We start from the raw sequence: 9,263 nt of genomic DNA, 5'->3' as shown, positions 1-9,263 counted from the left end.
TATATATGTAATTATAAATCAGAGAGATTCTATGTATTTAATTACAGTTTTTAGTGGCAGGATTCTTAATTTTTTAGACAATATTCATATTTTTAAAATAAAAAATAACTCTATCACATGGTCAGAAAGCACTGTGTGATTTTTTTTAACATGTCCAACAGGCTGTTTTAAAGGATATATCCATGGCAGGATGGTTAAATTTAGTCTTCTTTCTCTTCTATGGGAAAGAAGAAAAATTGAAACCTTTCTTCATTTATTTTTTATAGGAGGTCTTCATCCTTTCTTCACCAACTTTACAATTTCTGTGTACTCTTCACTATGTTTTATGTTTAAAAAATAATAATGTTAAGGAAGAAATTTGTCTCTATTTTTTAATTGTCATGGATTTTTCCCTTGGGAAAAGATGAACAGTTCTGCAAATGATCAAGCAAATAACACCAGCGTGACGGTGCCAGACTCTGTGCCACTGGGTGTGGGGTTTCTCATTGTCTGACTGTTCATGTGCCACTGGAAGTTCTAATCAAAACATCTGCTCTTCTGTCTGCACATCCTCCAGTGGACAGAGACACGTCTCTTTCAATTTCTAGTGTCATGAATATAGGACATTCCATAATGACTCTCAAATATAGCCCATTTTGCAGCCCTGTGCTATTCATTAAGCTTTGTTGGTATGTGTTTTATACCTTTGTACAACTTAGTTAGGACATGCTAAATGTTTAAGACATTTGCTGTATGTATGGGATATATATCAGGCTGGAAAGGCATTTCCAGAATCCATACACAGAGTGGTTAACAATTTAATAAAAATTATATAGCTTCTTTATGAAAAGCTTGAAATTTTGGATTCGTTCTAGATTTTGAGTCTTCTGTTCTCTCTGATATACTTTACTTCTCCACTTCATTTTTTAATTTCAGGATAGATGAGTATGAGGAAATATTTGTATTTTGAAAGTTAACTGTGTTTCTGTTCCTGGATAACACATAAATTTTTCTCAGGGGTGATTGCTCTTTTATTTTTGTTTATGATATTTGTTATTGTTGTTAAAACAGACACAGTCTTTGGAATCGGGGTTTGAATTTATCTGAAAAACTTAAAAAATCATTTGTAATGTTTATAGGACACTGAAGTTCAGAGAACAGGATCTGAGGCTTAAAGGGCCCCAGTAACAGGTGTAAGACCAGAACCAAAAAGCCACATAGAGGGTAAGAAACTGGTCCTCTGTAAGGAATTGTCACTGAGATTTTTAAAGTCACATTAAAATTTGAATCTGTATCTTTTTTTGTGGAATACGGTCATCATTTTTCACTTTTGATAAATATTTTCTTTTTTTAACCAGTCACCTTTGTTGGGTGTTAATTCTCAGGATACGAAAGAATTTTGTCATGATTTGAGGTCTTCATACATGGAGGGGAGCTGGGCATGGTAGTCATGATTAGGAGTACAATGTGCCAACCACACTATCCCTTCCTCAGTGGTACTTGCAGTGCCTCTCATGTTGAGCTCCTTGTAAGCCAGGCAGAGGCTGAAAAGCATGTAAGCTGTTAGCACCATGTTAAGCCTGGCAAAGCTCCCTTTTCTCACATTGATGTACTGGTGGTAACCTCCCTGGTACTCCAGCAATGCCTAAATGGGTGAAATCCCACATCAGTATCCAACTTGGCAGCTCCCTTCATTTGACACCCATGAGTTTCTTCTCTTTCACTGGTACGACTGACACCATCTTGGAGTCTGGGTGTCTACTAACCCAGGCCATAAAGAGTGCCTGGGTAGAAAGAATCCTTCATAAATCCTTAATAAAAATTTATAGCCGGGTGTGGTGGCGCAGGCTTGTAATCCCCGCGCTTGGGAGGCAGAGACAGGAGGATCGCACAGGTTCGAAGCCAGCAGCGCTGGTTTAAGAGATCCTGTTTCCAAATTTTAAAAATATTTTAAAAAATAGGTCTGGGAGTGTAGCCCGGAGGTAGAAGGGTTTTCAGGAACCCCAGTACCAAAAAATATTTATAATCCACAGTTACCATAAGTTCATAGTGTTGTGGGTAACAGGGATTGCTGCACTGCTGAATAGAGACTGGCTACATTTGTGGGAATGTAGGAAGAAAGAGGACAGCAGTATAGGAAATACAGCAGCAAGTGTTAATTGAAACTGGAGTTGAAAGAGAATTCAGAAAGGAAAATTATAAGCCAGGCGTGGTGGTGCACGCTTGTAATCCCCGTGCTTGGGAGGCAGAGACAGGAGGATCGCGCAGGTTCGAAGCCAGCCTCACGTGCTGGCTTAGGAGACCCTGTTTCCAAATAAAGATGTAAAACTAGGTCTGGGAGTGTAGCCCGGAGGTAGAAGGGCTTCCAGGAACCCCAGTAACACAAGAAAGGAAAATTACAGGAAAATACAAGCCTTTCTCCATGTCTCTTCTCTCTTTTCTGGGAATCCTAGAAATGTGGCAATCAAAACATTTCTCTGGATAGGATGGAAAATCATTATTATTTGATATTAAAGAGAAGTGAAATTTTTTTTTGGTAGAGGGGATAAAACCCAGGGGCTTTCTACCTCTGGGCTACACTCCCTGACCTATTTTATATTTTATTTGAAAACAGGGTCTCACTAAGTTGATGGGAGCCTCAGTAAGTAGCTCTGGCTGGCTCCAAACCTGCATGATCCTCCTGTCTCTGCCTCCCATGTACTGGGATTACAAGTGTGCGCCACCATGCCCGGCTAGAAATTAAACTTAAAGGGCTGAAGAACCTGAATATAAATATAGCATACATGCATTGGCTGGCTTTCCTATGCTACTCCCACAGGGGGAATTGGAGGTGCAAACCATCAAGTTACTGCTGAGAGATAAATAATTTCAAAGAAACACTTGGTGAATACATTTAATTATGACACTGTTGTTCTTAAAAATAGAATGTAAGATTATTTTCCTTTGGAGAAAAATATGATACTAAATGTAATCATTTGCTGCTGATCCCGGTACATAAGAAGCACCAGTAACAGTAATGAACTCTCATCCACCCTGTGAGTTCCATTGATAGCACAAGCCAGTATGAAATAGGTACATACGCACATATCCTAAATGAGGCCATAGAACCATGAAATATAAAATTCAAAAGATATTTCCTGAACATTTCTCTTATTTGAATATTTTGTTTTTATTTGTACTTTGAGGCATTTTTATGCACTGTTTCTTTCTTTGTTGTGTGTGGTACTGGGTACTGAACCCAGAGGAATTCTATTGTAGTGAGGTAACCCACAGAGACATGCCAGACTCCAAAGTGCCAACGAGGTCGCTTTTTTTTTTTTTTTTCAACTTGGAAACTTTGTGAAAATTTATTTTATACATATTTGTTTTTTTTTTTTACTTTTTTTTTTATTGGTGCACTGTATTCATACATCATAGTGGGATACAAACTTTTGTAGACATACTTGCACACTTTTCCCAGTCAGCCCCCACCCAATCCCCACCCCATTCTCTCCCTATCCCTCCCTCCCATGCTTGGCTTAGTAGTTGACATCTAGTATTATGGCAATTTATCTAAAATTAAAAATGGTAATCTCACATAACAGTTTCATTTGTCTGATACCAAGCTTTTGATGACTTAAAGATGACATTTCAATATTTCTTTTTGCTTTCTTTCTTACCAGAGAATATTTTTTTTTCTATTTTTTAGGTGAAACTATCATATATTTATATATTTATTTTTCAGAAAAAAATCTATCCTAATATGGAATATGGACACTAGGTACCCAAAACGATCTTGAAAAAGAACAAAGATAGAAGATATATATTTTCTGATTTCAAACCATATAAAGCTACAATAATTGAAACAGTGTAGTACTATTCTAAAGGCAGATATATAAACCATTGGAGTTAAATAAAAGCCTAGAGCTAAATTCTTCCCTATATTGTCAAGTTATTTTTGACAAGGTTTCCACGAACATTTGGTGGTGGAAATATTAATCTTTTAACTAAATATTGTTAAAAAAGAATAATTACATGGAAAAGAATAAAATTGGACCCTTACCTAATCCCATATACAAATATTAACTCAAAATAGATAAAAGACCTATATATAAATCTTAAGACTATAAACTTTTAGGAGAAAATCTGGGTCATTAAACCTCACAACATTGAAATTGGCAGTGATTTCTTGGTTATGATTTCAATGGCACAGGCAACAGAAGAGTATACAAACTCCCTAAAAAAAATTGTATATCCAAAGAGAATGTAAACAGAGTTAACAATTACAAATAGAATGGGATAAAATATTTCCAAATGCTATATCTGACGGTATATTAATATTCCAACTAGAAATCCTAAAAATTAACAACAATAAAGACAAACAATACCATTTAGAGATAGGTAAAAGACTAACATAAATAATGAATCTCCACAGATAACCAATCTTAGTTGACTGTTGGATGGAAACTCTTGTTTCTCTGGTTCTGGTATGTGTTACCTATTTCTTCTTTGTAGTTAATCTCTTTGAGTATTTTCTCTAGTGCTGGTTTTGAAAACATAAATTCCTTCAGTTTCTGTTTGTCATGGAAGCTTCTTATTTCTCCATCTAATTTGATAGAAAGTTTTGCTGGGTAGGAAATTTTTGGCTGGAAGATGTTTTCTTTCAGAATTGGGAATATGTTACTCCAAGCCCTTCTGGCTCTCATAACTTGGTTTGGGAAGTCTGGAGTGATTCTAATTGGCTTGCCTCTGAATGTCACTTGGCCCTTTGCTTTTGTTGCCTTTAAGATTCTCTGCTTGGCTTCCACATTGGTCATTTTGACAATTATGTGGCGTGGAGATCCTCTTCTCCGATCCTGTCTAAAGGGAGTTCTATAAGTTTCCTGGACCTGTGTATCAACCTCTTGCTCTATGTCTGGAAAATTTTCTGCTATTACTTCCTTGAAGAGATTGTTGATCCCTTTGGTTTCACTTTCTTTTCCCTCCTCGATTCCAATTATTCTTAGGTTAGCTCTCTTAAAATGGGCCCATATTTCTTCAATGTCAGATTCCTGCTGTCGGATATTTTTTCCTAGATTAGAAACTATGCGTTCATTTTTGGATTGCTCATCTTCTAATAGTGAGATTCGGTTCTCCATGTGTTCTAATCGGTTGTTTGTGCTTTGAATTGAGGCCTTTACTTCATTAATTGGATCCTTTATCTCTTTTTGGCTCTCTCTGAGTTCTTTTCGAAGCACCTCTATTATTTCTACAGTTATTTTCCTGATTTGATCTTCTAGAAATCTCTGATTTTCTGTTTTATCGGGTTCTGATGTTGTGGGGTTGTGTGCATTCATTGCTCCAGTATTATTCCTCTTTCCCATGATTTCGGATGTTTATGCCTTCTCTGGGTTCTTCCCTTGAGTCACTATGACTTCACTTAAGGTGTTCTGGATCTCGAGTCAGTAGTATCTGTGACCCCACTACTCCTTTGCTGGGTTGTATCACAGAGTCTCCGACCCAGAGAGTCGATAGAGGCTGCTTTAGACTGTGGGGGGTGCCAGGTTGCACGTTCTCCTATGGTGTGATATCTCTGCCACCGCCCCTCCTCCACTGGGTCAAGTCCCAGGGAGTACAGTACTGGGATTTCTCCTCTGTGGCCCGCAATTTGACTCACTGTTCTCGAGTGCGCAGATGTAGCTGTACTGGCCTCGCTGAATTCTCTGCTTTTGCCGCCGGTGGCAATATGGTGCCGCTGCTACACCCTCGGCTATGGGGCTGGCGTTTTCTTCTTGGTTTTGATTTTGACTCTGAATCCCTGCAGCGTGTGCTGAGCTCAGCCACTGGGAGCTTTAGACGCTCTCTGCGTGGAGAAATCCCACCTGGCTGTTCCGCAGTGGCTCACCTCGGCTTGCTGTAGCCGTCCCGTGAATTCGCCGGTGCCGCAGGCAGTATGGCGCTGCTGCCACGTCTGCAGCGTCCTCGGGCGCGAGGCCGGTGTATCTTCTCTGTGGCTCTGTTCTCAGTCCGCTTTCTCTCTGGAGCCTGGTGATTTTTTGTTTCAATGGTGATGGTGTTTTCTGGCTATGAAAGGCGCTGATTTTGTGGTAATAGAGATTTGTTGTTAGCGGGGCTCTTAAGCCCCGCTTTTCTCGGTCGCCATCTTCCCGGAAGTCCGAGGTCACTTTATTTACTGACCACCCAAGGCAAGTAGTATCCTCTGTACTACTACCTAGAATGTCAGTTTCAGCTGCCTTTATGCCCCATAGTTACAGACTTGAGGTGTGTGGAAAAGTCAGGCTTTCATTGTTATAAAACCATTACATTGTTTGGCAACACCAGGTGTTAATTCAGACCAGACAACATATTTTACTCAGATGCTATTTTGTGGCCCAGACAGCATCCTCATACCATATGCAGTGAACCAGATTACAGAAGCAGATAATATCAGTTAAAATTCCTTTCCTCATCCTGGTTTAGTTATGGGATGCCCCATTGACCCTTAAAGGGGACTGAGAGCACTTGCCTAAGACTTCTGCCTAAAAGAGACAGACTGCCTCACTACCTTGAAGTTATATCTGCAGCCTATTTTAATTTTTATTTTGAAACAGAAACTCATTAAGTGGCTGAGGCTGGCCTAGAACCTGTGATCTTCCTGTCTCAGCCTCCCAAGTACCGGGATTATAGGCATGCACTGCCATACCAAGCTTGTTTTGTTTTATATTATTATTATTATTATTATTATTATTATTATTATTATTATTTTGGTGGTACTGGGGTTCCTGGAAGCCCTTCTACCTTCGGGCTACACTCCCAGACCTATTTTTACATCTTTATTTGGAAACAGGGTCTCCTAAGCCAGCGCGCGCAGCCGGCTTCGAACCTGCGCGATCCTCCTGTCTCTGCCTCCCAAGCGCGGGGATTACAAGCGTGTGCCACCATACCCGGCCTATGCTTGTTTTATTTTAAAAAGGATATAGGTTAGTAAAATACTTTTATAAAGCCCTGACAGATTTAGAATCAAAACATCAAGCCCTAGTACCAACTCTGCCATGAATATATGTGATTTGGAATAAGTCTATGGACATCTCTGAGCATCATCATCAATTAAATGGGAACTGGGATTCTCTTTCCCATTTAAGAAAATCAGGGGCCCTCATGCAAAGCAGCATCCACTATGATTAAGGAAGTAAAATCTTTCAGGGGAGAAAAAAATTGACAGGGACTATGATAGGAATAAAAGGCAGATGTAGATCTGGTCCTTAACTCTGAACTTGTTAGCTCTTCTAAGCACAGCATGTATTCTCCCCTCCTTTCCCATCTTGACTCATGACTTGTTAGTTATTAAGATCATGGCCAGCCAAGGCGTGGTGATACTTATCTTTAATCCCAGTACTTGGGAGGCAAAAACAGAAGGATTGAGGATTCAAGGCCAGCTTCATAACTTAATGAGATCCAGACTCAAAATAAAAAGGGCTGGGCATGTAGCTCAGAGGTAGAATGCCCCTGGTTACATCCCAAGTACCAAAAACATACACACAAAGAGCGGCGAGTGTCTTTCCCTATCTCCTCATTCACTAACTCTCAGAGTCTTATTAGCTTAAAAACTCAGGTGTATTATTAAAGGCCAGGATGCCCTGGCCCTGTGTCTTAGTGGACAAACACCAGTAAAAGATAAAAACTATTGAGGAGCCACAAAAGCAACAAATTCCCAGGACCCTTAACTTGTGACCTGCCATGATTAGTTTTTTCTTCACTCCCCACTTGGGTGTTCCCTTAACAGCTATTGAAGTCATCTTTATCACAAGCCAGAGATGTTTCTATGGGATTCCACTGCAACTGAAGAGATGACTGGCTAAGTACACCCCCTACACACATACATACATACCCCTTCAAGGTTAAAGTACTTTCAAAGAGAAAATACACCTTTGAAATGTACCTAAAACCCATTAACATTTCTTAACTCTAGTTCGCCTCTACCACCCTTCATACAAATAAAATTAATAGTCTCTTTTGTCCCAGCAGCCAAATTCACCCTGCTGGTTAATGCCCTGTCTCTGTTCTCCATCAATAAGCCCCAGAAAGAGTCTTATTCCTGCCCCAGTTGTGCCTCTGATTCTTCTGATGGAGACCACAGAAACCCACTCACCCAGCTGGCCTTGGCCTCAGACTGACTTCTCAGCTCTTCCCTCAGAAGCTCAGGGCCTGACAGATGGACCTTGCCCAGGAACACTCCTCCTAAGGGCAGTTGTAGAACAAATGCACATGCCTCTATGTTGAGATTTGAAGGAGATTAATTTATTCTTGTGTCAGAGAGAGACCTTAAATAATTCAGAAGATTACATTAATCTCTCATTCATAGAGACAGAGGCTTTGCCTAAGAATGTAAAGACTTACAATAGGGAAAATGATTTTAATGTTAATGTGCATATTTTATGCAAACTGACACCTAAATATAAGTCTTTATTACATCTACTTCTCACCTTAATTAACAGTGAAATGTTCCAGTGCTAGAGAGAAAAAACAACTTTAACCAGACTTATAGAAAAACATCATGTCAGTCCTGAACATGTATTATACCAGTGTAATCAATTTTCAGGAGTAATTTTAATCATCTAACCATTATCCCATTTTAGAATCTATCCTCATGAAAAATTTTAATTTTACTAATTTGCATTGTGAAATATATCTTAATATCTTTCTCTTATTATTAATTGCCTTATTATTTTCTTACTGTGACATGAAACACATTCACACAAATTGCCTGAAGCTTAGCAACACAAAATATGAGAATGCTTTTTTTTGTATGTTTGTTTTTTTGTAGTACTGGGGATAAAACCACCCAGGGGCATTCTACCTCTGAGCTATACCTCCAGCCCTACTGTTACTAATTTGCTAATGGCCTCACTAAGTTGCTGTGGCTGGTTGAGAACTTGTGATCTTCCTGTCTCAGCCCCTACCACACCTGGCTGAGTATATGTTGTGAGCATGTGTGTGTGTGTGTGTTTTACATAAGTGAATGAATGATTAAAGCTGGGCGTGGTGGTGTAGACCTGTAATACTAGTATATGGGAGGCTGAGAGAGGAGGATCACAGGTTCAAGGCCAGACCTAGTAACTTAGCAAGCCCATTTCAAAACTGAAAATATAAAAAGGGTCAGGTTGTAGCTTGGAGGTAGAATGCCCGAGTTAAATCTCCAGTACCAAAAAGAAGAAAATGATCTAATACTATTCTTCCTTTTACACTCATCAACTACCTTCTGCTGAGTCCTGCCTCTCTAAATCTGGAACCTGAAAACATCTACCTAAATGTGTTTTCAAATTTTA

General features: G+C 39.3%; 1 protein-coding gene across 1 annotated transcript in view; it reads left to right on the top strand.

The window, feature by feature from the left end:
- The window catches only part of LOC308278630 (uncharacterized protein), a gene marked incomplete at both ends in the record, with an annotated part of 90,980 nt that overhangs the window by 45,421 nt on the left and 36,296 nt on the right, over positions 1-9,263 (top strand). The gene's annotated exons all lie outside the window — the stretch shown is intronic.

The sequence above is a fragment of the Muscardinus avellanarius genome (genome assembly GCF_963383645.1).
Source record: "Muscardinus avellanarius genome assembly, chromosome: 1".
Lineage (NCBI taxonomy): Eukaryota > Metazoa > Chordata > Mammalia > Rodentia > Gliridae > Muscardinus > Muscardinus avellanarius.
The sequence above is the reverse complement of the archived record's forward strand: the minus strand, read 5'-3'. Positions and strand labels throughout refer to the sequence as shown.